At 41.2% G+C, this 26,772-nt stretch overlaps 1 protein-coding gene across 1 annotated transcript in view; it reads right to left on the bottom strand.

The window, feature by feature from the left end:
- Positions 1-918: 918 nt before the first annotated feature.
- Positions 919-26,772, bottom strand: part of SUGCT (succinyl-CoA:glutarate-CoA transferase) — a 658,579-nt gene continuing 632,725 nt past the window's right edge. The window contains exons 15-17 of the transcript XR_005594438.1: positions 6,073-6,112; positions 1,256-1,394; positions 919-1,068 (exon numbers count right to left, since the gene is read on the bottom strand). The gene's annotated coding sequence lies outside the window, so the exon portion shown is untranslated. The remainder of the gene's footprint in view (positions 1,069-1,255; positions 1,395-6,072; positions 6,113-26,772) is intronic.

The raw sequence follows: 26,772 nt of genomic DNA, 5'->3' as shown, positions 1-26,772 counted from the left end.
CTCCAACTCCACCTTCAGCCCAAGCTCCTCTGCTGAGCCAACTGTGCAGTAATGGAGGGACAGATTCCATTACTGGTAAGGGCGGGGGTGTGACAGGGAAAGTTTAGGCACTACTGTGTTATCCATCTAATTGTCCAATACTTTTTTTTAATCTTACTAAACTCTTGGCCTCAATGACATCTTGTAACAATGAATTGCACAAGATACTTGTACATTGTGTGAAAAAATATTCCCATTTGTTGGTTTTAAATTTGCCCACTTTAAATTTATGTGAATGTCACTGTGTTTTTGTGTTCTGAGACAGGGAAAATAGAAGCTGCTGATCTTCTTCCTCTACTACAGCAGGGCAAATAACGGATTTTTCTGTTTGGCGCCCATTCTAGAAATTCTGAAATGTTTTGATTTCAAGTTGACCCAAAACAATATTTTTTCTAGTTTTTTGGCAAATTGAAAAGTCAGGAAAAAATTAGTTTGAGGTTGAGCAAAACATTTTGATTTCAGACATCTTTAACTGTTTTTGAAAGTAAAAGCAAAGGAAATTTGGACGTGAAGGGCTAAATTCACAAGGGACTTAAGTCCCATTCATAATAACCAAGGAGGTGGTACAGGCATTAATAGCCCAGTGGTTAGAGAACTCCTCTGAGAGCTATAAGATGTGTGTTCAAGTCCCTGCCCCAGACTAGAGATTTGAACCTGAGTCTCGCACATCCCTGGTGAGTGGTATATTAAGTATAGGGGAGGGTCAGAAACACAACCACTGCCATTTTCTGAATGGTGACTAAGTCCCCTTCTGAAGCTAACCTGAAAAAGAAAAAGTAAAAATTAAGCAATTTTGACACTTCAACATTTTCCCCCTTTTTTAAGGCCCAAACTATTTGACAAAATAGACACAATTTCACAAAATGTTTCAGTCAACCCAAATCTGTATTTTTCAGCAAAAAAGAAACCCCCTCTTAATGTGCTTAGTTCTTTTCTCAGTATCATTCATTATTTTGTATGCTTTTAACATATTGCCTCATTCATCTCATCTCTAAAGCTGGCTGGCTGGAAAACTGCCAGTAGGGCTGGCTGGAAAACAAGAAATTCATGAAAAATGTTCAGAGTTCAGAATTTAAAATTTGCCAGTTCCACCCAAGAATAGCCAATAGTTAGTCTTTCTTGGAGCTGTTCCACTCTGTGTACATAATTAAATATTCATGTGGGAGAGGGGAGGGAGAGAGAGACTGACACTATAGCTCAGTAGTGAGGCACTCACCTGGGATGTGGGAGAGTCAGACGCAAGCCTGATTTGGAGCAGGGACTGTAACCTGAGTTGTCCACACTCCAGGTGAGTGGGCTATTCTGAGGTCTCCCCACACACACAGAAAATTCCATTTTTGACCTGAGACACCTTCCTGATGAAAATTCAATAAAAAAAATATGATTCCACAAAAAAAGTCTTGGTTTTAATGAATCAGAATTTTCCAACTAAAAACATTTTTTTGAAAAATTCCAGACCACTTTAGAAGTCGGCCCAAATCTTGTCAACTCTCTGCACATGAAATTTTCCCCATGTTCTTAGTCATTCTTGTTGCTTGTTTTTCAATCTCCATTATTTCTACTAATTTCTTTTTTGAAATAGGTAGACTGAACTCAGTATACTACATGAAGGTGTAACACTGATGTATATAATGTCGTTATAACTTCTTCTGTAATTTTGTGCAACCCATAATTTATACATCATAACGTATTGTTTGTTTTTTGACTAATGCTACACATTGGGCTGAGGTCTTCATTGAGTTATCCTCAGTGATGCTCATGTCTTTTTCCTGAGTCAATAAAACTAAATTAGAATCTAGTAAGGTATATGAGTAGTTCAAACTATTACCACCAGTGTTCATTACTTTTCATTTGTTGACACTGAATTTTATCTGCCATAGTGTTGTCCATTCACCTAACATGATTAAATCCCTCTGAAGATCCTCACAATATTTTCCAGTCTTGAATAACCTAAATATTTTAGTGTCATCTGCAAGTTTTGCTACCCCACTGCTCACTCCAGATCATTAATATATATTAGGGCAGGAATCGGCAACTTTTGGTATGTGGCCCGCCAGGGTAAGCACCTTGGCGGGCTGGGTCGGTTTGTTTACCTGCTGCATCTGCAGGTTTGGCCAATAGCTGCGAACTTCGGGCAGTGGGAGCCACTTCAGGCCAATGGGAGCTGCAGGAAGCAGTGGCCAGCACATCCCTCGACCCGCGCCACTTCCTGCAGCCAGGGGCGGCTCTAGAAATCACGCTGCCCCAAGCAGCGCGGTGCGCTGCGCCGCCCTTCCCCGGTCCTGCGGCGGGTCCCCTCTTCCTGCGGCTCCGGTTGAGCTCCCGCTGCGGCAGGTCGACCGGAGCCCGGGACGAGTGGACCTGCCGCAGGCATGACTGCGGAGGGTGCCGTGGTCCCGCGGCTCCGGTTGACCTGCCGCAGTCATGCCTGCGGGAGGTCCAGCCGAGCCGCGGACGGCGCCTCGCAGTCATGCCTGCGGCAGGTCTACTCGTCCCGGGCTCCGGTTGACCTGCCGCAGCCATGACGGCGGCAGGTCCGCTGGCCCAGCCTCACGCCCTCCCCGGCTGCAGGGGACGCCCCCTAGATTTTGCCGCCCTAGGCACCAGCTTGTTTTGCTGGTGCCTAGAGCCGCCCCTGCCTGCAGCCCCCATTGGCCTGGAGCGGTGAACCGCGGCCAGTGGGAGCCGCAATCAGCCAAACCTGTGGACACAGCAGGCAAACAAACTGGCCCGGCCCGCCAGGGTGCTTACCCTGGCAGGCCATGTGCCAAAGGTTGCCGATCCCTGTATTAGGGCTATCATACAATTAAAAACATTAATCACGATTAATCACATGATTAATTACACTGTTAAACAATAGAATACCATTTATTTTAATATTTTGGATGTTTTCTACATTTTCAAATATACTGATTTCAATTACAACACAAAATACAAAGTGTACAGTGCTCACTTTATATTTATTTTTATTACAAGTATTTGCACTGCAAAAAACCAAAAATACACCTAATACAAGTACTGTAGTAAAATCTCTTTATCATGAAAGTTGAACTTACAGATGTAAAATTATGTACAAAAAAACCTGCATTCAAAAATAAAACAATGTAAAATGTTAGAGCCTGCAAGTCCACTCAGTCCTACTTCTTGTTCAGCCAAACACTGAGACAAACAAGTTTGTTTACATTTACAGGAGATAATGCTGCCCTCTTCTTCTTTACAATGTCACCAGAAAGTGAGAACAGGCATTTGCATGGCACTTTTGTAGCTGGCATTGCAAGGTGTTTACGTGCCAGATATGCTAAATGTTCATATGCCCCTTCGTGCTTCGGCCACCATTCCAGAGAACATGCTTCCATGCTGATGATGCTTGTTAAAAATGATGTGTTAATTACATTTGTGACTGTACAACTTGGGGGAGAATTATATGTCCCCTGCTCTGTTTTACCCACATTCTGCCATATATTTCATATTATAGCAGTCTTGGATGATGACTCAACACATGTTATTCATTTTAAGAATACTTACTGCAGATTTGAAAAAACACAAAGAAGGTACCAATGTGAGATTTCTGAAGATAGCTATAGCACTTGACCCAAGGTTTAAGAATCTGAAGTGCCTTTCAAAATCTGAGAGGGACGAGATGTGGAGCATGCTTTCAGAAGTCTTAAAACACTGATGCAGAAACTACAGAACCCGAACCACCAAAATAGAAAATCCACCTTCTGCTGGTGGTTGAATCAGATAATGAAAATGAAGATGCATCGGTCCGCACTGCTTTGGATCGTTATTGATCAGAACCCATCATCAGCATGGACACATGCCCCCTGGAATGGTGGTTGAAGCATGAAGGGACATATGAATCTTTAGCACATCTGGCGCATAAATATCTTGTGACACCAGCAACAACAGTGCCATGAGAACGCCTGTTCTCACTTTCTGGTGACATTGCAAAGAAGAAGAGAGCAGCATTATCTCCTGTAAATGTAAACAAACTTGTTTGTCTCAGCGTTTGGCTAAACAAGAAGTAGGACTGAGTGGACTTGCAGGTGCTGAAATGTTACATTGTTTTGTTTTTGAGTGCAGTTCTGTAACAAAAAAACTACATTTTTAAGTTGTACTTCACGACAAAGAGATTGCATTACTGTATTTGTATGAGGTGAATTGAAAAATACAATTTCTTTTGTTTATCATTTTTACAGTGCAAATATTATAATAAAAATACGCTGATTTCAATTACAACACAGAATACAATCATATATGAAAATGTAGAAGAACATCCAAAATATTTAACAAATTTCAATTGGTATTCTATTGTTTAACAGTGTGATTAAAACTGCGATTAATCATGACTAATTTTTTGAGTTAATTGTGTGAGTTAACTGCTATTAATCAATAGCCCGAATATAAATAAACTCTCCAGTCTTTATGGCACCCCACCCAGGATGATATTTTGCTTCTAACATCGTAACTACTTAGTTCCTTTAGTAACTTCTTGTTAGGGATTTTTCAAAGACCTTCTGAAAGTCCAAATGCTCTTACTGTAGTAGGTGTCCTAAAGGGACAAATACTTCAAATCCTTATTTAGGCAATCCTTTAATTCATTTCAGTGGCCTTGATCCAATGTCCATTAAAATCAGTGGGAGTCTTTCCATTGACTTCACAAGGCACTGGACCAGGCCTTTAGTAAGGCCTGCATGATTTAGTCCAAATGCCTTACTATGGGAGGTCAGCATTGTACACACAAAGTATACACAGGCCCCATAGATGCCTCACTTAACTCTGAAGCTTTTTGATAAGCCTAATTAGAAAAAAATAGATATGACTGATTTGCTTTACTAAAATATGCTTTACCTATCTGTAAAATGAGATACTGTTACTACTGCCCTGCCTACTTCATAAGGGTGTTTTGACACTCACTAAATTAATATTTATATAACTCCTTGGCACTCCCTCAAACGCCCACATAAAAATGTTATTCCCATGTCACAATTCAGGAAGCAGTAACACATTTCAATCTACAAACAGTAAATTCTTGAGACTGAGGTGTTGGCAGTAGCATGCTCCTCCTAGGAATGGGTGAACCACTTCAGATAAAAGATCTTACTAAAACCACACTGCATCTGAAGATTTATTTTGCTAATTCATAAAGTGGCTAGCTTTCTCTCTCAATTATAAAAAAGCCATATATTTCTACAGCCTGGAAATAAGTTTAAATTCAAAAGTTTAACTGGGTTAGTTTTTTCGGGGAGGAATGGTGATATTTTCCATTTTATGCCAGCAGCCTGGAAAGGCAATAGGACTGCTTGATTTCTCTGACCTACAGTAGAATGTAAAATATACATAGAGGCTAAAGTGTCAGTTAATTTAGAAGCCTAAACTGAACCATGTAAGGCCAGAATGAGAAAGCCAGACAACCCATGCCACACTAAGATTCCTTTAGACCAGCAGTTAAAAAAGCAGTGTATGCTCAGTGAGTGTCTGAAAGACTTCCAGACTATGAAAGTTCAGGGGACACAGACTAAAACAGATATTGCTGTCCAAGAAACTAACACATTTGAGATTACTTCTGAGTACTGTATACATGCCAATAAGAAAGCTATTTCTGCAGCAGAAAACCCACATTACACACATACAAAAAAAAAAGTGTAAGAAAGATTTTAAACATGACAAAGCTAAAACACCCCATTAATTCAACCATTTCAGGAAAATAATTCCAGGTCTGAATAGGAAACAGCAATCCCCTACCCAGGCCCTAACATGATGGCATAATATGTACCGGAAACTGTAAAATACTTAGCCAGACACTCTAGAAATTACCTGGAGGAAGGAGAAGCCCTTCAGCCAGAAATAATCAGGTTAAAAAAATACAGAAGACAGAGAGAAATGGTACTGGATGAACATATGGAAACACATCCATCAAAGACTGGAAGACTCAGACCACCAAATCCGATGGCTGAGGAGAATAGGCCATTCGTACATCTCAGTAAAAGCTAGCTGTTAACTTAAACCTCAAAAAGAGAGAATATTACTTACCATCCTTATAATGAAATCCACAAAATTTTAGTGCAGTCACCTGAAAAAGAGAAAGCAGTAAATAATCTTTAGCTAGCTGTAAAAGTCTACATCTAAAGAGTAGATTGCAAGCTTCATTCTTGATGCAAAACAAAGTAATACTTGTTTGATTAGTCATGGCCTTGAATCCTTTAGTGTTCATGTTTCTAGCACCAATAATATAAAATAGCACACAGGCAGGCTTATTTTTAAAAGTATGTTTGAGATTTCACATTAGAATCTTTGGACAACCTGCTACTTAGATCTATTAAGTCTGAAATATCAAACTGTGGTCAGCTGGCAAAACTTAGCTGTTTTGTGTGACATGGTGATGGCTAGGAAAGCCACAAGTAAATGGTACAGCTCTTGATTTCCATATCCATTGAGCTATTTTGAGTATCTGCTCTAGAGACTGATCCTAGAGCACCTCCTGCACTATGTCACAAACCTTCAACTCCACTCATCTCTCATAAATACTGGAGGCCAAAGTTAGGACCACACATGAGCTGCTTAGCATCTCACAGGACCCCCACTCATTCACTGAGGGACTGATCTGGTAAATGCAGTGTACCCTCATTCCCAATGAAGTCTGGGGGTTGAAAGCACTGGGCACATCACAGGATTAAGCCATAAGGCCTAATATTGTACAGTTCAAATCAATGAAGGTTTTGCCATTCACTTCACTGGGAACAGCATGGATCCCCTCAGTACCATTTAACCTTGTCTAATATTGGCTGTCATTGAAGTATCCTGGCCATGCCAAAACCAAGTAGTCCTGGAAATCATGGAAGATTAGAAACTCCACTTTTTTAGAGTTTATCCTAACCTTTTGAGATGTTTTACCCAACATCTAGAAGGGCCTAATCCAAAGACCATTCAAGTAAATGGAACTAGTTCCATTTACTTCCATGAGGTTCAGACTAGGCCCTTACTAAGGCAAAAAATCAAGAGGTACTATACCTACCAAGGTCCAGTTTAGCTTTGGTAAACTTGGACCCGTTCCTTCTTCCATTTAATTAATGTCAGAACTTCCATCGACTTGAATGGGACTAGGATCAGACCTCTGATTTGCATGGCCCTTTCTGAAGCTTTACAGGCAATGTAATTTGATACAGTCTTCAATATTTTATTACAATACTGCTTTTCAAGTTCAATTTAATTTGATCTACAGTGTTTTGTGCTAATAATTTCCAACTCCTATTTACCTTTCAAGAAACCCAATTAAAATTAAAAATATATTTTTTCCAAACTGCTTTTGTTGTTATATCAAGTGCAATAATTCAAATGGGTTCAAACTGTTGGAGATGGATGAAAGTAAGCATTTGCCCAGGGACAGTAAACCTATGATGAATTCAACACACTCCCCCTTATTCCTGTTTCAAATTAGTGCAAAGAAGACCTGTGGAATTCAATTTTATTTTCTTTTAATCAGACACTTTTTTTTTAAAAAAGGAAAAGTTACTACATAATTAAGTCCATGGCTGTGCCCTTCTGACTTCTCTATTTAGCTGCCAGCTAGTGGGATTTGCATACTCTTGAATAAAGGCCAAAAAAAAAATGGTTTAGTAAAACCACTTATATGCAGATCCCCTAAAGTGCCCTGTGAAAAGTTTTTATTAAGCAAGATTAAAATTGCTCATTATCCTATAATAACTTCGGCACATGTGATGTTGTTTAAAAAAATACTGTAGTCGATATGACATTTTTGAAATTTCAAAAGGTAATTAGACTCTCATTCTTGCAATAAGAAAACAAAAGCCCTGCTATTGTGCATATTATCAAGGAACTATAGAATGTCCCCCCCCACTCCATCCATTTATCCTTCATCTGAGATCATCTAGAAAACTAAGTTCATGTAATAATCTATAGGGAGGTGTTTTAATAGGCCAGTTGGAGATCTACATAAAGTAATTCCTTATCATTACCCACATGGAGGATGAATGAGGAATCAGAAAAAAAGGAAGGGGTTTTGTCTGGTTTGTGAAATAATCAAATTATAAATTTTAACTTCAAAAGGAAAGCCTGGCTTTCCCCAGCACTCACCAGAGGGATATGAAAAGAACACATTTGGAGAGTAGACTGGGATTTCATTCCCAGGCCTAAGAGTGACATTGTCCAAACAGAAGATGCATTTACACCATGCCACTTAAAAAGATCTAATAGCAGCATTAAAAAGTAAAGGTACAACTTTTGATAGGATTGCATCTGCTATTCTTTTCCTGCCTCCCCCTCTTGCCTTACTCACCCAAGTAGGTCTCTTGAGTTCAGTAGTTTTCCCCCTGTGTGTCAGTATACAATAATGAACATCAGAAAAGACCAAAGAAAAAAGCCCAACACTGAGAACGGCAGCCAAGCCAAACTACATTGCAAGTTCTGAAGTGTATTGTTAACAGTTTTCCCTAAAAAAAAAAAAAAAAAAATCTGCCCTTTCCACTTGCAGCTTACCCAAAAATCACAAAGAAGCCTATTTGTAAAATTATCAGACAAATTCTGCGGACAAAAATCCAGGAAGTTTGGATACATATTTTAACTTCTGGACATTTGGGCCTTAACGCTTGCAAAGACTTTGTATGTGCTTAATTTAATGCACTGTGAATAGTCCAAATGACTTCAAAGAAACTATTCACAATGGTAGAGATAAACATCTGCATAAATCCTTGCAAGAGTGGGACCTTAGATTCTAAATTCTTTGGGACAGGGACTACACATCACCCAGGTGAGCCAGTGTTTAAAGATTCATGGACAGATTTGCAGGGCTGGCCTTTTGGTGGGCAAAATGGCTTATGCAGGGAGGGTGCCACAAAGGTTGCTCCCTGAACCTCAGGAATGTTCTAAATTGCACCAGCTGCAACAGTCTCAAAGAGTCAATTCCAGTAGCCAAGTGCTGAGCACTCTGGATATGTCCCTTTCCCCCCCTATTTCTAGGGCTGTAAGTGTGGAGAGGGCTTGTAGCCCATTCCGCACCACTGGAGGAGTCCCCTTGAAGAGTGAGGGGAATTCTCAGCTAACCACTTAAGCTGACCCCGAGTCACAATCAAAGCAGCACAAAATAGATTGATGGGGTTAAGCAAGCAATCTTTTAACCCAACCTGATTATCTGATCGCAAAGATCTAAACAGCACACTACCTGCCCTGAAAGAGCTGAGTCGGGGCTATGATGACAGCATATGTAGAAAGGATGAATCAATAGGCAAATTTTAACCAAAAATGTAGCAAACAAGGCCAAACATGCCTATTAAAAACTACTCTTAAGAGCAATGGACTTTGTGTGCTATGCTGGAGGACATTAAATAGATTTTTTTACGTTTATATTGGAAGAGAGCATGTAGCAATAAGGTCAAGGCAGATGTACACCAGGTAGCCCTTGGCTAGGGCTGTATGCAGTGCATACACTATGAACAGACACAAGTGTCTCAGCTGCCAAGTAAAATTCCACATCTGTGCCTTTTTCTTAGCGTGTTTGTTTTATTTCAGCTTTGGTACAGTTTGCACATTTGCCTTGTTCAAGACCATCTAGGCAAACTTAGATATTATTTCCATTGCTATCGCTTGTACATTATTAAAACTCTTCTCTGCTCCAGGGAATGAATCCTCAGAAATATCATTCTTTTCAATCGGTTTGTTCTGCCAAGACAGAGGAAGCAGCATTATATAACATATAGCATTATAATTTGCAATTCTTCAAAACACAACTAGCCAAGAATTTTGTCAGACCTCCTTCAAGGCATTTCATAGGCCAGATCTTCAGCTGGAGTAAAATTACATCGCTTCAGTGAAGTCAATGGAGCTGCAACAATTTATACCAGTTGAGGATCTAGCCCAGTACATATAATAGTTGTTTATATTGAAATTCTCTTCAAAGTTTAAACAACCAGTCAATTGTTAGAGACCAGCATAAAGGTAGAGCAATGACTGTCCAGAGAAACATAAATACCAAAGGCCAAGGGGGGAAAAGGTTCATATTATAACAGACAGGAAGTGACATAATGTGCTTTTACTTCTAAAAGACTAAAAGAAGTCCTACACTAAATGATGTGGTATGCTGGGGTAGGCATCTCCTAAAAACAAACACATACAAAACCACTCAGTCTTTCCAAGCATTTCAAGGTGGGAGGCATAGAAAGCCAATCATTGTTTGGAGAACAGTGTAGCATTTGTGATACCTAAAGTAACTTTGTTTTCATGCAGCTAGGGCAGCAATCCAAATCTACTAAACTGTGACCACAAACCTATGATTACAACACATCTAAGAGATTATGTCAGAACACAAGTCTATTTTTGCATAAAGTATGTCCAGTATCTAAGGGAACATAATTATCCTTTGTATTTAGTAAGCTAGTATCATTTTATGGGTTACTAGATGCCTACAGGTATCTCAGACAAGAACGCAATGGTCCCATTCATGTCAGACAATCTACTGCACCTTCACAACAATCACATTTTCTGCACGAGTTCATACCAGGAACAAACTGAATAAGATAATGGATTCTTTCAGACTCTCCACTCCTTACATCATTTCCAAAGCAAGGCCTTTCTGATGTACAATGTCCTAAATTTCTGACTTTCAAACCTGGTTTTTGTTTTCCTCTTTAACATTGAAGTTTCTGACTTTCTAACATTTTAGTCTAGTAATGTTATTTTAAAGTAAGACTGAGTTTTTTAATAAGTGGGAGCTTACTGTTAGTTAACTATCTACATCTGAATTCAGGAGCCTAAGACCCCTGATTTCGAAAAGTATTAAGCACCCAACTGCTCCCACTGACTTCAGTGGATGCTGCTGGGTACTCAGAACTTTTGAAAATCTGGCACTTTTTTAAGACAACTAAGAATGAGTTTGGAAGCCTAATGTTTTGGGAGCTCCCATTTTACAAAATCTTGATCTAGTTAAAATCCTTAATTATATTGTGATGTATCCAAAGAGAGCTTTTCCCCCAAAACCTCAATGTAAACACTGATGGGAGAACACTAAACAGAGATGAACTCTCTATAGTGTGTTTCAGGGAGTACAAGTCGGGAGTGCAACACCTGCAGTTTATAAACGGCATAGATTCCCTACAGAGTTTGTAATACGTGCATTAGGCCATGGCACAAAACATATAGAAACCCTGGAAAGTCTCCCATTGAATTCAATGGACTTTGGATCAGGCCCCAAATGAATATTTTACATTGGAGCTCTATCTTACAGATCACTTTTCCTATGCCAGATCCGCCTTCTCTTTCCTGTTCTTCAAAGCTCTTTTTAAACCCAACCTCCCCACCCTATATGCCAGTCACATGTAACCCTCTTATATATGTCAGGCCCTCCCTGAGATTAGAATGTCATGGGAGCTGTAACATCAGAACCCCAGAGGGTTGAGTGAATGGAGCGGGAGCAGTAGAGTCAAGTTCCCAGCTATGGGATAATACAGCTCAAGAGCAGATGTGGCCATGGGACAATATAAGAGCGTGTTGGGATGCTTTAATGAGCCTACACACATTGGGCATGGTGTCTCAAAACGCAGGACATTTGATAGTTATGAACTTCAGCCCGGAGCATTTTGTCCTTTCAAATGGAAACAACAGTGTGCACCTCCACCCCTTTCTGCTTGCAGACAGAGATCATAAACACAGGCTCTGCATTCGCTGGAAGAACATGTAAATGTGATATGATGGGAAAGAACAATGTAAAACTGTACGAAGCCAGAGATACTATATCCTAGTACCACACTGAACACAATGGAAACAATGCAATTAAAGCCATGTCTCAAAAATGTATTACTCCCTCACTAATCTGCTCCTTCAGTGTATCCAGCAAGCTCACTTTCCATTTGCCCTCTCCAAGTTATAATGAGTTGCCACCCTCTTGTTACTAGAATTCATGGAGCAATAAAGCTGGACGAGAAATACATTACAAAGGCATGCTCTCTGTGCTCCCACCAAATATTTACAGGCTGCTTTAATACCTCCAACCAAAACTTAGTGAAAACATGCAAAAAATAAGAGGAAAGAAGAGATGTGATTACAGGGGAAAGAAAGAGGAATGGAAGGTGAATGGAGAAATGAAAGGAGAAAAGAGAAGGCATGGAAAGGGAAGGAATGATTTTTGTAGTCTCATTGTCCTCTAAAGATGGATACATAATGAAGGGGACCAACCTAATGCTGCACCATCTCCAGAGCTTCTTGCAAGATCCCAGGCTACCAAGAATTTGGAACCCTTCCAACCCACAGGCCTCTAAAGAAAGAGCAGTGTATTTCATATGTCTAAATCTGACTTTTATGAAGAAAAGGGACTGTCTTACAAGTTAATTCCTTTTGAGTCTCTAACATTTCCTAGACAAACATTTGATAAATGCGCCAGACTCAGAGATTACTGTAGATGCAGGCTGTGTGATAAGACATGAAGAGGATACCCAGATTCTGGATACAATGGGTGAAATCTTGACTCCACTGCCAAGTCAATGGGAGTTTTCACCCTATGTCTCAACAAGTCTTCTACCCTCATTCAAAGCTAGAGTATTACTCTCATTTGCTATTAATTATTTTTGCACTGAATATCTGACCTCTTCTTACATAATTGATAATGGGCTCAAAATTGTAACGATGTCTGTTTCCTTAGTACCTGTGGCTAGTTTATATTATTCCCTAAATAGTTTGCTATTCACTGAGTAGGCACATTTGTCACTAGTAACAATGGTATTTTATAACCTGGAGGAATAGAAAAAGAAAACAAACTAAACCCAGAAAACAAGACTTATATGTGTTGTGGCAAGTGTTCTATTGCATTGTCCACCTGATGCGTTGCTAGTATTGTCCTCCACACCTGAGATCTGATCCAAAGCCCAATTAATTCAATGGAATGACTTCCATTAACTGTACTCTTCCTACCACCTTTATGCCTACCTGCTGACTGCCTGGCAATACTTTCCAGTTACCATGTTGACTTAACTGTATTGTGTAAATTAAATTATGTCACATGCAAACACATAATGGATGAGAAACTTAGCACCCTGGAAAGCAAGCTTCTCTCCCCTGCAGTTCTGGAGGATGCTGCCCCACGCTTTAAAGGTAGGATTTGCAATTCAATTATCTCTGTGTATATGAATGGGATTTTAAAATTTACATGTTGAAATTAAACTAAGGACTCTTCCAATACATACTTGATGTGTAGCTCATTTTCTTACCAAAATTAAGGTATGTTAGACACAGGAATTAGAGATACCCAGGATTATTCCTCTCCTTGCTTGAATTTTTAATAGACAAAATTAGGTGAAAACCCATGCTGCTGTATGGTGTAATTTGTGACATATAAAAAAAGGCAGATAATTTAAAAATTGGGCAGTAACAAACCCTGAATACCAGCAATTATTGAACCCAGTGATATTCTGAACAAAAAGACCCAACCCATCCTTGTAGATGTTTCCATCATTTCACACTGACTCTCAGACATTCTAAGCTTCAGGGTGACATGCAGAGTGACAGTCCTGGAGTCTTTCCATGGTGATAGGCTATGCGTTGAGTTATTAATCCCTCCGTGTTCAATCCACTGGAATGTACAGTATCACCTTCATGGCTCTGTCCCTTCCTTGCACAGGCCTTGCATCTAACCCATTACGGCCCCTGTCCTAACACCATCAACACGTGTATTCCTGAATCTGTAGCATCTTTGTAGACTAGTAAACATTTGGAAGCATTTTAACATGTCTGGATCTGTACAGCTGTTACAATTCTAGGCTCAATTAATTTAGCTCGCTGGTAATCTTTCACAAGCACATTTGTTAAAAGAAATGGTTATGTTGTTGGACCGGACTCATGAAATGGATAATGAAGGGGAGAAAATCTTTCTAATTTCAAAAGGCATAATTATGTGTAGCTTGTCAGACCTGTCAATCATTAGTATACAGTAGGCCAATCAATATGTCTTAAGGAATTATTGCCTAAAATATCAAAACTGATGACTAGTTATTTAAATTCAAAAGAAGATAAAGATTTAGGAAAGTACTTTATATACATGTAAAATGTAAACAATAACAATTTTCTAATCATTTCATGAATCCAGCCTAGTGATTCTAGGAATTGTAAGTCTTTCAAAAAGAAGGACTTGTGCAACAAATTCAACACTACTCCTAGCTGCTCAGCTAGGATCATATGGTTGGAATAGTTAGAAATGAACTTATTTGATTATCTAGTCTGTCTCTCTGCCAGAGCAGGATATAACCCCCGATGAAGGTCATATTAGATATTCTGTTGATGATCCACCCAGTCTTAGCCAAAAGACCTAGAACATTGGCGTCTTCCTACATCCTGTGAAGGTCCCAGTTCATGCCTTGGCTATAGTTATGTGTTTGACACACCGGCAAGTTCAACCACCAGATGATGGACTCCACTAATTGTTTAACTCCATACTAATATGTGGCCACTGGTCGGCGAACAAAAAGGAGGAGGATATGATGGGATCCCATGGGCAACATTCTAAACTGAGTGAGATAGTGAGAGTTACATCAGTTATGTCAGTATTCTCTTGAGCTTTGTTTCAGAAGTGATTTTTGTAGTGGTTGTAAAGAACACAGATAGGTACTGACTGGCTTTAGGCTAACCACGGCCTATAGCCCTTATGGCTCTTGTTGCTGATCTCACTCTAGGGTATGCAAGTACACTGCTCTGGAAATGCTGCAGGCAGGGGTTCCCCCACTCCCCCTTTACAATAAGGAAATACAGCTGATAAAAGTTAGCTCAGTTTTGGCTAGATAATGCATATTAATCCCATGGCTTGCAAGTAGTGATCTCACTACAAAACACAACAATAATTTATCCCTGAGCGTGCAGCCAAAACTGCACATGTTCTTACTGAATGTTCTTTGGAACAAGAAGAAAAATGTAAAAGATAAAATGATTATGGCCTTTCATTGTCATAAAGTAAAAAAATACATTTGAGCTTTTTTAAAGAAACTATGGTATTTTAAAAGGCTTATGCTGTCATTGCTGAACCGGAAGGTCAAAAGTTTGCTTCTTCTCTGAGCATTTGCTCAGGCTCCTATCAAACTAAGAGACTCAGACAGCAAGTGTTGCTGGGTTGTATGCGATATCAATTAAATATTTAACCAAGATGAAGCTCTTCTTTTGGACCCAAAGGCTCTTTTGCAAGATGCGTAAGAGTGTAAACAAGGAGGATGAAATCCTGGCGCCAATGATTTCAACAGAGATAGGATTTCATCCCAAGTGTCCTTAGCAAATCCCTCGCCTTCTCCCAGTACAAATAAACTTCCTCCCTCTGTCTTGGACCAGCCTCCCCAAAGATTGTGGTAAAAAATGCACCAGAGAAAACTGAACTAGCCAGTGAGAACCAACTCTGCCATGCTTGCTCAGGTGGAATAATTCCTTACTGGGACTGCTCGCAGTGTAAGGTAAGGGTCTACTCAAGGAGTAAGGTGCCACTCAAAGGTGGGGGGCAGAATCTAGCCATAAATAATTAATACTTATTATTTGTACCACAGTCGCAACTCCAATCAGGGTCCCATCTTCACAGTATCTAATTTACTATGACTTAAATAGTATTTATGCTAGTCAGAGTTAAGCACTGGAATAAAAGTAGGATTCAGGGAATGTTGCCAGACTATCCATGCATTAAGATGGTGTTAAATTAACGACGATGGAATTGTCTTTTCACCAGTAATACTATTTATTCACCGAGGTCTGCTCTTACAGCACCAAACGGCAATTCTTAATGTCCGAAAAAATATTCTTTTATGCTTTTCCCCCCACTGAGTTACATTTAGCCCTCCTTCCAAACACACAGACTTTCCAAAAACAAAACAAAAAACCTAAGCATGTGCTCAAAGCAGAAACTGAAGATTGTGTATTTTAATACATGCAATCATAGAAATACAAAATTAAAATACAGAACCTGGCAATTATTTACAAATACTGTCAGCAAAAGAATTACAGTAAAACAGTTCCAAAGATTCTTTTTCCTAATCAATTATTCTTCAATGTTATGGATGTAAATCCTCTGAGTAATTAATTTCATTTACCAAGCTGTGTGAAATTCAGACCCAGTTTCAAACTCCCAAAGATCTGTGTGGGCCTGGATCCAAGCTTTGGGCAATCACAATACATTAAAAATAATAAGCTTCGTTTCTACAGCAACTTCACCTGAAGATCTCAAAGGGCTACACAGACACATTAATTAAGCCCCACAATATCCCTATTAGAGAAGCATTATCAGATGGGAAACTAAGGAAGGTTGATTAAGCTATTCAAGGTCATACAGGAAGTCTGTTGAAGATCCAGGAAACAAAATGCAGACAATCCAACTCCTAGGCCAGACCTTCGACCACAAAACTCTCTCTCCTTCCTCTATTAAAGTTTTATATAGGACCAAACTGCACCACACTGAAATGAATTCAGGAGTCAGAAGGAGATAATATTTTACAGGTTCAATACCAAAAATACTATGAATCGAGGTGCTTGCTATCAGAATTACCTTGTGGTTTCTGTACTGGTAGTGAGGAGAAACAGGTTAAATACCCAGCTCGGCAACAGATTTCCTGGGAGACTCCAAGCAACTCACAATCTCTCTATGCCTCAGTATCTCATCTGTAAATTGGGCACAGTAAGCATACTCTATCACATCTAATGATGAATTTTCAAACTGTGAATAAATAAATAAAAACAATCAAATCTTGCAGGACTGTTGAGAGGAAAATATCATTAATGACTGTAAGGAATTGACATACTACAGGGATGGGTCTATGCGCTGCAATCAATGCTAATTGTTATTCTAATTCCAAATTGAGTTTGAGGTCCTGAAATTTACCTATGAAAATCCACCACAGGTTTAACTCGAACTATTTCAAATACCACCTACCTCTCTCTCTCTCTTCTCCCCACAATGTCAGCTGAATTTGGTTTTATCTAATAGATCAGAGGTGGGCAAACTATGGCCCACGGGACGGTCCTGCCCAGCCCTTGAGCTCCCGGCCGGGAATGCTAGCCCCCAGCCCCTCCCCTGATTTTCCCCCTCCCCCACAGCCTCAGCTCACTGGCAGGGGTGTGGATAGGGATCGGGGCAGTCAGGGGACAGGGAGTAGGGGCGGTTGGATGTGGGGGGGTTAAGGGCGAGGGGCGCTGGAAAGGGGCAGTCAGGGGACAAGGAGCAAGGGGGGTTGGATGGTTGGGGTGTTCTGAGGAGGGCAGTCAGGGGGCAGGAAGTGGGAGGGAGCGATGGGGGGTGGGGGCTAGGCTGTTTGGGGAGGCACAGCCTTCCCTACCCAGCCCTCCATACAGTTTTGGAACCCCGATGTGGCCCTCAGGCCAAAAAGTTTGCCCACCCCTGTAATAGAGCCCAGTTTTGAACTCACAGGGTCTGGATGTACTCAAGACAGACTCCTCACCTTTGGAATATATGCCAGCTGATCATCAGGCTGAGCCACTTTTAAGACATGACAAGAGTCACCTCTTTGAACAGGCCTGATCCCTCCTAATATCTGAATGATGGAGTCACTATAGCTCGTTCTCCCAAAAGCCCAACAGGAATTTAATGCCTCTTAGGAACACAGCTGTCGAAGTGGAAAGGAAGGACATTTTAATCCTTTTTAATTAAGAAATACAACCCTTTTCCATTATGCAGTGGACCACCAAGATATCAGAGAGCGATGGGTGCCTTCTTAATAATCTGTGATACATAATAGCCAGAGAACATATAATAAAAGATTATAGAACATTTTCTTGCAACATCAGTCCTAGAACAGCTGAGAGCAAATCTTAGCAGCTAATGGTTCAATAAGAATAATAAAGGAATGAGAGAATCCTAGTTTAGTATGCTGGCCCAACAGAATGTACTCTGAGCATACACCATTTGCCAGCATGTACCAATACACAATGGGTTCAGTTTCAGCATTACTTCTCTGAATTTTCCTTCCTTGCTATGGATTTCAGTCAAACCCAGATGCTACTTACAAACTAGTTCTTCAGGATTTAATTCTTATTTGAGTTAGTAATTTAAATGAGGCTTGGAGACCAGTACAGTTTGTAGTTCCAATGTATGGGCACATTATGGCGATTTAGGAGCCACTGAAACTCATAGCGAAATTTTTTTTTCTTAAATTTAAGATTATAGTAGAATCTTGGAAAATCTGTTTTCTTGTTAAAGGGAAAAGAGAAAGGAAAAAACTGGCTTACAAGGCAATGAAACCAAAAACCAAACAGGGTGAAAGAAGAGAAAATTATATTTTCCAAGATTACTAGAAGTCTGTTTTAAAGCTAAGTTGCAACAGGAAGGAAGCTTTGATTTCAAACAGTACTTTAAATTTAAAGATCCATTCCAAATGCTATTACCGAGCAGATCCTATTGTGATGGTAATGACATGTTGCATGGGAAGTAGTGGTTTTACTTGGACCCAAAGAGAAAGAACTATTCCATGATTGATGTACCATATGAGGGTCAAACCGCAAAATCACTAACTCATTCACTGTCCAACTCAGTGGAATTGGGTTACTTAAGTATCTTAGATTTCCAAGCTTTTTTTGGAGGGAGAAGGGGCTTTAATGGTGAGAATATTTCACAAATTAAATACATTTTCTCTGGAGGGAATTCCACTAGCATTTGATTTACTTTCTGCTGGTGGGTAACAGTTCCACTAATCCCTCTTAAAGGCCACCACACCACAGTAGAGTTATGGGTGAAGATGACCACCCAAGACACAGCGGTTCAGAATATTCTCAAGATACTGCAGAGTAAAGGAATGTAGAAGGCAGCTAATAAGTAAATTCAGAATAATCAGTCACTGATCCTTCTGTTTCACAATTTAGGAATGAGGAGAAATGGCTAATAATTATTGGCCTAAGCTCTGGTTTTAAAAAGTTTCTGGGAGTATTAATTATCGTCTGATTTTTCCTCTTGGTTATGTATTCTCTTTTCTCATTTATTTTTCCCAAATAAGGACATTAAAGGCAGATGAACTCAAACCCTTAATTGATTGTGTTAATCAATGGTATTATTAACCATGGTTAATCTATGGTATTAGAATTTGAGCCTTCACTGCTAGAGTTAATAGGAGCTCTGTCAGCGATTTCAACTGATGCAGGATCAGGCCTTTAGGCCCCAATTCCACAGTCCATCCCTATTCAGTAAAGCACAAGAAATAAAATCAATGGGACTTGAATACTTCAATATTTTGCTGACTAGGAATAGATAAAGTTAGTATTTAAATTCCTTGTTCAGTTGGGGCCTAGTGCACAACAGACTGTCCCAAAAGACCTGCATCATTTATATATTCAAATAGCATCCAGAGTACATTGCTTCACTAATGGGATGCCCTTATAAATTTCTGATAAACTGTCAATAACATCCTTTCCTCTACCCCACTAATCACAGGTGAAAATGTAGAAGGTCTGAAAGAATGGTGCCACCCACCCTACACCATTTCTATACTGATGTCATCTTTACCAAAGAACTGCAGAGTCACAGTAGAAAGGAAATACTCCAAGTGGGAAACCTAGAGCAAAGGTAAAACACTTCAAGGGAAAACTCAGCTGCTCATCATAAGGCGGAAACGCTTGCTGAGTGAATTAAGTGTTGCCTATTCACTATACTTAAGAGCTAACTTCAAGTCAAGTGACATTTTCTTTCTCCATAGTTCTGAGAAGTCCCCAGGAATAACATCCTCTGCTGTTCAGGTCTGCATCTGTTTTGAACTTTACCATTAATTCCAGTTTTAAAAAAACAAAGCAGTTCAAACCTCATAACAAATCGACATGAAAATAAAAGAGCAAAAATTATTTGGAAAACTAAGATATCTTCTCTTTGCTTTCATTTCTTTATTTTAATATAACAAACTTACAGTAGCATGATTGTTATTTTGAATGTAAGGGAAAAAAACCCACCTGATCGAGGATTGGTTTATTTTTCCTTAAATCCATCAGCAATTTGTTTTGAATTTGACAAGTCTGAAAAATGATGAATAGCTTAGATGTGTTTCAACTGGTCTATTTCATTTCACTTCTCCCATGCCACTACCTATTTAAAATGAAACATGCTATATTAATCAATGACAGGTTTAGTTATTACTGTTAACATTTTGAAGGGTTTTTTTTCCCCCTTGTATAATTCCATTCACATTTGGTAGAAAATTTCTCTCACAGTTAGATCATATGGTGTTTAAAATCCATTCAATTTTTACAGCTGTTAATGTTTTTCCACAATCAGCATACTATGTATATGCCAATCTGAAGAAAATATACAGAGATCATCTACAGAGATCCTTAAAAGTGAGCATACAAGATTTTAAACCCTGTATTTAAAATAATTACCATTTCTATTTCCTCCTATGAAACTCCTTTGGTAACAGCTTTCTTAGTTTGCCTCTTCAATGATCGAATGAACCCTGACCAAATTCATGCAAGTGTATTTGCCAAGCACCACAAAATCAGGCCCCTGGCCCTCCTCAAATAATAATCACACAAGGGGGTGTTTTCCGTGGGACTAAATGGTTCATTGGTCTCTAACACTTGGTTCTCTGCCACTGTGGAATTGAATTAAATCTGCCCCAGGTCACAAATAATTGAGTTAGACAGTGTCCGCTCTTGTAGATTGTTAATGGACAGTAGACCACAGAAGAAAACTTCTGCACTACTCACTACCAGCAGCCTTTGTTCAAAGGAAACCTTAAGTTGGCCACACTATGGAGAAAGATGGTTCATAGTCATTGGAATTTGATTTTACTTTGGTGGAGATGTGAGAGCAACATAATACATCTCATGCAACCACCATGTGTGCTGTTAAATACTACTACTGTATTTCAGTTTGCAGACAACATTTAGATACTTTAAAAAAAAATCCATCCTAAAAAATGCATTAGCATTGATTTCATCAGAACCCCACAGTTCTGGCTAAGTGGTAGAAAGCAAGTAGGGATATTTGGAATTCAACTTCATATAGAAAATCTTAAATTATAACCAGACATGCCAAACCCGTGGGTGGGAAAAAATGCAGAAATTGGGCTTGTTTTTGGCTTGTAGCTTGCTGCTTTTTTTTTTTTTAAATCAGCTCCCAGCAAGCAGGGACAAAGGGGGCAAGCAGGGGCAAAGGAAAGAGTCAGGGGTGCACAGCGAGCCCACCACAGTCCCAGACTGCACGTCGGGGGGCGGGATCTACTCACAGAGTGTTGGGGTTCTTAGGAATTGGCTTGTTTGGCCTTGTTTTGAAATGGGATTTGCTTGATTTTTGCCTTATTGTGAAAGTTGGGGTGTTTATTTACCACATGAAAGTTGGCAACTGTGGTTATAACAATAATATTTATCACCCACACTTTCAAAGCATTAAATGGTTTCACGATAATAAAACTTGCTCTCTGCTTTTAAAATTAAACCCTATAGCCCATTTAATTTAAGTCAATGGCAATTTTGTCTAGATAATGAGCCCTTATGGGTATGTCTTAAAGTCAGGAAATTCAGATTTAAGGCTAAATTTCTGTTCTTAAACTGATCCCCATGATGGCTATGTAGTCATTGAGGTTTTTAGTGGTAAACAATCTTATATCTCATTTGTAGGGTCCCTACCACATTCACGGTCTATTTTGGTCAATTTCACAGTCATGGGATTTTTAAAATAGTACATTTCATGATTTCAGCAATTTAAATCTGGATTTTCACAGTGCTGTAAGGGTCCTGATCCAAAAGGGAGCTGTGGGGGGCAGGGTCACAAAGTTATTGTAGAGGGGGTTGCAGTACAGCTACCTTTCTTCTGCACTGCTGCTGCTGGTGGCAGCGCCTTCAGAGCTGGGCAGCTGGAGAGTGGCAGCTGCTGGCCCGGAGCCCCGCTCTGACGGCAGAGCCACCACCAGCAGCAGTGCTGAAGTAAGGATGGCATGGTATGGTATTGCCACCCTTACTTCTGTGCTGCTGCCGGCAGAGCTGGGTTCTCAGTCAGCAGCTGCCACTCTCTGGCTGCCCAGCTCTGAAAGCATCAGTGCAGAAGTAAGGGCAGCAATACCGCAACCCCCCTGCAACTCCCTTTTGGGTCAGGACCCCCAATTTGAGAAATGTTGGTCTCCATGGATAGGGTAAAAGCACACAAAAGACCAGATTTCACATGGGAAGACCAGATGGTTTGAGCATTGGCCTGCTAAACCCAGGGTTGTGAGTTCAATCCTTGAGGGGGCCACTTAGGGATCTGGGGCAAAAATTGGTCCTGCTAGTGAAGGCAGGGGGCTGGACTTGATGACCTTTTGAGGTCCCTTCCAGCTCTAGGAGATTGGTATATCTCCAATTATTACCTTTACCTTTATTTTTCATAGCTGTGAATTTGGTAGGGCCCTATTCATTTGGTCTTTGACAGGCAAGCTTTGGTTCAGATAATTACCCAAAAGTTTGGATGTGTAGCTGAATCTTATCCAGATCCTCTAAATCTTTTGGGTCTACAAAACTGGGTCCTTTATGAAAAAGATTTTTTGTCAAGTTTCCACTATATCTAGCATCCTATTAGATTGGCCATGCCATGAAAACAGCCATTGTGAGGAGAGTTTAATAACTTGCAGTTCAGAGCAGGAATTGCAAAGTAATGAGAAAATGAAAAATGCTCAGCCCCTAGAAAGCTTTGGTTCAAATTTTGGATCAGGGCTTGGTGTTTTTCTTTCCTATTTGTTTTATCTCAGCCAGGTGATCACCTGTTCCTGCCAGCAGGATCTGGACAAAGAAGGGTTGATAAAGGCTTCATTTCACCCTTTCTCCTGATTTCTATAACTCTGACAACTTTAAGCCCAACACTTAGGGCATGTCTACACTGTGAAATTAAGTCGATTTTATAGAAGTCGATCTTTAGCAACCAATTTTAAACAGTCAATCATGCATATCCCCACGAAGCGCATTAGGTTGGCAGAGTGCATCCTCAATACCATGGCTAGCATTGATTCACAGAGTGATACACTGTGGGTAGCTATCCCACAGTCCCCAATGCCCATTGGAATTCTGGGTTAAGCTCCCAATACCTGATGGGGCAAGAACATTGTCGGGAGTCGTTTCGGGTACATGTTGTCTGTCTCCCCTCCTCCCTCCCTCCTTGGAAGCAACAGCAAACAATCATTTTGTGCCTTTTTTCATGAGTTAGCCAAGCATGGAGCCCATTCAGCTGTACACTGCTTTTGTAAGCATTGCAAACACCTCGCACATTATCCTGTGGTATGTGCAGAGCCTAGCTAGGATCGCCAGTATGAAGAGGACATGGACCCAGATGTTCCTGAAAGCATGAGATGTGGCAATTGGGATATCATGATGGCATTGGGACATGTTGATACAGTGGAACACTGATTCTGGGCCTGCCAAACAAGCACAGACTGGTGGGACCGCATAGTGTTGTGGGTATGGGATGATTCCCAGTGGCTGCAAAACTTTCACATGCATAAGGCCACTTTCCTGGAACTTTGTGAGTTTCTTTCCCCCATCCTGAAGCACAGGAATACCCAGATGAGACCTACCCTGACAATTGAGAAGCAAGTGGTGATAGCTCTGTGGAAGCTTGCAACACCTGACTGCTGCGGGTTAGTCGGAAAACCATCCAGAGTGGGCAAATCTACCAAGGGGGCTGCTGTGATCCAAGTAGCCAGGGCAATTAACACCCTTCTGCTAAGAAGGGTAATGACTCTGGGAAATGTGCAGGGCATAGTGGATGGCTTTGCTGCCATGGGTTTCCCTAATTGTGGTGGGATGATAGACCAAACACGTATCCTTATCTCGGCACCGGGCCACCTTGCCAAAGAGTATACACACCACAAGGGGTACTTCTCATGGGTGTTGCAAGCACTGGTGGATCACAAGGGCTGTTTCACCTACATCAGTGTCGGATGATCAGGAAAGGTGTATGACACTCGCATCTTTAGGAACTCTGGGCTGTATGGAAAGCTGCAAGAAGGGACTTTCTTTCCAGACTGGAAAATTACTGTTGGGGATGTTGAAATGCCAATAGTTATCCTAGGGGACCTAGCCTACCCCTTGCTCCCATGGCTCATGAAGCTGTACACAGGCAGCCTGGACAGCACTAAGGAGCAGTTCGACTATAGGCTGAGCAAGTGCAGAATGGTGGTAAAATGTGCCTTTGGGCATTTATAAGGGCGCTGGTGCAGTTTGCTGAGTAGGTTAGACCTCAGCGAAAACAATATTCCCATTGTTATTACTGCTTGCTGTGTGCTCCACAATATCTGTGAGAGTAAGGGGGAGACGTTTATGGTGGGGTGGGAGGTGGAGGCAGATCGCCTGGTGGACAATTTTGAACAGCCAGACACTAGGGCAATTAGAAGAGCACACTGAGGTGCACTGCACATCAGAAAGGCTTTGAAAAATACTTTAATGACGGACCAGGCTATTGTGTGACAGTTGTGTGTGTTTGTCCTTGATGCAAACCCACCCCCTTTGGTGAATTCTTTGTAAGTCAATCCTCCTCCCCCCTTCGACCCCAGCTGGCACAGGAAATGAAGTCCCTATTGTTCTGAATCCATTCTTTATTTATTAAAAAAACTTGAGATCACTGGCAACGCTGACTAGTAAAAGGAAGCCCGGGTGTACAAAGGGTTTGACAACAGAGTGGGGTGGGGGAGGAGGGAAGGACAAGGCCACATTGCTGATTGTAGCCACACTACAAATCAAAGCTGTTTGAATGACAGCCTTCTGTTTCTTGGGCCATAACCTGGAGTTGAGTGGCAGAGTGCCCAGAGCTCAGTGCCTGCGTTCTTGGGCATCGGGGTGAGGAGGATATGGAACTTGGTGAGGAGGGCAGGCGGTTCAACAATGGCAACTAGACTACAGACCCCCGCTGCAGCCTTTCCTGCAGCTCCACCAGATGCCTCACCATATCTATTTGCTCCCCCATTAGCCTCAGCATCTCCTCCTGTGTGTTTCAATCACCGTATGCTTTCCTGGCCTCTGCCACAAATGACTCCATGCATTCAGCTGTGCCCTATCAGTGCAGGAAGATAGCTCGAGCTCTGAAAACATGTCATCGCAAGTGCATTTTTTTTCACCTTCTAATCTGTAATAACCTCAGGGACAGAGTTTGTAAGCAGCAATGGTAAGCAAAAGGGTACGTGGGGTTGGCTTCTTCTGCGTTCATAACATGTGGAAATGGTTTCAAACTGCAGCACCCTCCTTTCCCATAGCAACCAATGCCGGTTGTGTTTGCTGTTTAAAAGGAGGGGCTGCAGTTTTGGGCTGGATGTGCAGCACACCCCTCCGACCCAGCATGGCTATTCTCCGGGATGATCCCTTTTAGCCAAATGCAAACAGCCCAGCATGCCCAGGATCTAATGTGTCAAGGATCATCAAACAGAGGGGATTAATGTTCCCTTACAAAACTTCCCCTATTTCAGCCAGGTGACCATGAATGATATCACTCTCCTGAGGCTGACACAGAAAGATAAAGACTGAATGTTGCATGAATGCGACCAAAACCCAAGACCATTCACTGCCATGCTTTGTGCTGCAATGATTCCAGACCACTTGCTACTGGCTTGGTGTGGTAACGTGTCCTACCATGGAGGACGGAATAAGGCTGCCTTCCCCAGAATCCTTCTGCAAAGGCTTTGGGAGTACCTCCAGGAGAGCTTCATGGAGATGTCCCTGGAGGATTTCCGCTCTATCCCCAGACACGTAAACAGACTTTTCCATTAGCTGTACTGGCCGCGAATGTATTCCAATTGTTCAGGGCAAATGAAACATTAAAAACAATTGCTTTTAACCCCTGAAGTGTCGTTACAAATGTGCACTCACCAGAGGTGCCTTCTCTGCCATCAGGGTCTGGGAATAATAGGTTGTGGGAGGGTACTGGCTCCAGGGTGAGGAAAAGGTCCTGGCTGCCGGGGAGAACGGATTCTCTGCTTGCCTGCTGCGCATTCTCCTCCTCCTCCTCCTCATCCACAAAATCCTCACCTGTGTTGTGTGAGGCTGCCACCTTGCAGGTGTCTCAATTGAGAGTGTTGGGGTACTAGTAGGGTCCCCTGGAAGGGCATGCAGCTGATCATAGAAGCGGCATGTCTGGGGCTCTGACCCAGAGTGACCACTTTCCTCCTCTGTCTTTTGGTAGGCTTGCCTGAGCAACTTAATTTTCATGCAGCACTGCTGTGCATACCTGGTGTAGCCTCTCTCTACCATGCCCTGTGCGATTTTGGCATATATATCAGCATTTATTCTGCTGGATCGGAGTTCTGCCTGCACAGATTCTTCTCTCCATACAGCAATCAGATCCAGTGTCTCCTGTTTGCGATTCTGGGACTGAATGGTCACTTGTTCTGCTGAGATCGCCGCACTGACCAAACAGGAAATGAAATTCAAAAGTTCCCAGTGTTTTTCCTGTGTACCTGGCTAGTGCATCAGAGTTGAAATTGCTGTCCAGAGCGGTCACATTGGAGCACTCTGGGATAGCTCCCGGAGGCCAATACCATTGAATTGCACAGCGCTGTGTCTACACTTCCCAAATTCGACCCAGGAAGGTTGATTTTAGCGCTACTCCCCTCGTCAGAAAGGAGTACAATAGTTGATTTCAAGGGCCCTTTAGTGGGCAGAACGGGTTTAGTTGTGTAGATGCATTCATTATAAAAATCGACTTAATGCGGCTAAGTTCGAACTAACTTCGTAGTGTAGACCAGGCCTTAGGGTGAAATCCTGGCTTCACCTGGCAATACTTCCATTGACTTCAATAGTGCTTAGATTTTGTACTTTGAT

Source organism: Mauremys reevesii, linkage group 2 (genome assembly GCF_016161935.1).
Source record: "Mauremys reevesii isolate NIE-2019 linkage group 2, ASM1616193v1, whole genome shotgun sequence".
NCBI lineage: Eukaryota > Metazoa > Chordata > Testudines > Geoemydidae > Mauremys > Mauremys reevesii.
The sequence above is the reverse complement of the archived record's forward strand: the minus strand, read 5'-3'. Positions and strand labels throughout refer to the sequence as shown.